The following is a 2,232-nucleotide window of genomic DNA, read 5'->3' as shown; positions in this document are numbered from 1 at the left end:
CAACACGTATAACCCATTTAATAAGCATCACATTTTAAGATGAAATTGAAAAATTCAAATAAAATGAAGTCTAAAAGTCATAAACATTAAACATAAATTCATAAACATCCAAAATAAACATTAAACATAAAGTCATAAACATCCAAATAAAACTCTAAAAATCAAAACATTCATGAAAAGTGCAATTGTTCAAACATACTGTAGAGTGTAGATTGTTACTTACCGTAAAGAGAAAGGAAGGTGGGTCGAAAACGTCAAAACTGACAAGAGTGAGTACGAACAGCGATGAGCGAATGAGGAGCGGGTGACAATTGGCTCGATGAGTGATTAAATCGTGAGTTCGTGATGTTGCTTCCATCGAAGATCGGTCCTTTAACTCCTTAATCTTTATCCTTCGTTCAATCGTTTGTGAATGTGGAGACTGGAGCGGGTGAGGAACGATTTTTTTTTTATTAAGGCACGCAAATACCTAATGGCTGGCTGCACAAGGACTCAACAGTCAACACTCAAGGAGTCAAGGTCAAAGATGGATGATGGTATCATGAGACACAAGCCCAACAGTAGCCCACAACACAATGTCACATTGCCCAAACATATGGCTGATGATATACGAAATTACGAACGAATACCAAATTAAAATTTAAGGATATGATAAATAGAAACTAATAGTATAATATGATGTTAGATTGTTAAAAAATAAAATAAATAGATAATTAAATATATTAGGCAGGTTGGCGGGTTGACCCACGAACCCAAACAGGTAACCCAACCCAACCCATTAAATAAACGGGTTGGCGAGTTGATGGGTTGACGGGTTGGCGGTCAGAAATCTCAACCCTAACCTGCTTATTTTCGTGTCGGGTTCGTATCGGGTTACGGGTTGGGTCAAGAGTTGCCACCCCTACTTGGACCTCAAGTTATGAGATAGGACCCGAGTTATGTAGGTAGTGGTATTCCAAACTGGGGTATTCCATCCCGAGGATGACCGGACCCTATGATTGATTGGACCTGACATGTTTGGTATTCCAACCCGAGGGTTTATTGGGCCAAACATGTGCGTGATACGAGGGTATTCCATCCTAAGGATGAATGGACCCATCATAGGCATGCCTAGTATTCCAGCCCGAGGCTGATTGGGCCAGGTATGAGTGTTCATGCTTGCTAGCTGGTTGTTCATGTGTGTTGTTTCGAGAGCTGGATGACAATTTATCCAGTCAACACAAAAGGATTCGCTTCAGTAAGGGAAAGGTGGGTCCCCAATACGTTGGGTCATTAGGGTTTTGCCAGGGTTGGCAAGGTAACATAGAGGATAGACCCTCTGTAGGAGTTCGGTTAGATTCACATCACCTATCATGTCTCACAACTGCGAAAAGATGCACATTGGATGGGAAGGCGATGGTATCGCTGAGTGATATTCAGGCCTAGGAGCGTCATACTACGCAAAGAGACCAGTGGTCGTTGTGGAAGGGAAGATGAAGATTCTACGTAAAAAGGAAATACCTTTGGAAAGGGTGTAATGAGAGCATTGAAGGGAATCCGAGTAGATTTGGAAATCGGAGGCTGTGATGCAAGAGCATTATCCGAATTTGTTCTCCGCAACAGGCTTCGAGGACGAAGCTTGGTTTAAGTGGGGGAGAGTTGTAACATCCCGATTTCCAGGAGTGTGATTTTAGGGGTTTTATTGCAAATAAGGAAGCCTACTCGACAAGTTGGAGACCCCCAACTCGTCGTGTAGAAGAGTAGTCAACCCGTGTGATTTATGAGGTCTACTCGACGAGTTAGAGGACCCCAACTCGACAAGTAGGAGCTGAATGAGGAAAACCCTAATTTTTAGGCTTTGCACCCTATTTAAAGAACTTATGGGTCGTTTCTGGCATCCCTCATCGTCATTACAGGTAGAGGAAACCCTAGATCATGTCCTAAACCCCCATTATGTGCGTTGAGAGCTTGAAAGATGTCATTTGTTGATCTTGGAAGGGAAACTTGAAGAGAGAGGAGCTTGGATCGAAAATGAGGAAGTGGATCTATCATCTACTTCATTTTGGCAAACAATCTGAGGTAAAAAGCTAACACTTTGACTCTTTCATGCTTAGATCTTCTTCTATGGACATTTATGGTCATTTTTGGGGCTTAAGGGAGCCACTCTTGGGTTTGAGCTTGTCACAAGGACATGGTCTTAGATCTGGACTCCTCTAGGCCCCAAATTCATAAAGCTATCAAATTTATCTTGTA

Source organism: Lactuca saligna, chromosome 3 (genome assembly GCF_052625555.1).
Source record: "Lactuca saligna cultivar CGN05327 chromosome 3, ASM5262555v1, whole genome shotgun sequence".
Taxonomy (NCBI): Eukaryota; Viridiplantae; Streptophyta; class Magnoliopsida; order Asterales; family Asteraceae; genus Lactuca; species Lactuca saligna.
The sequence above is the reverse complement of the archived record's forward strand: the minus strand, read 5'-3'. Positions refer to the sequence as shown.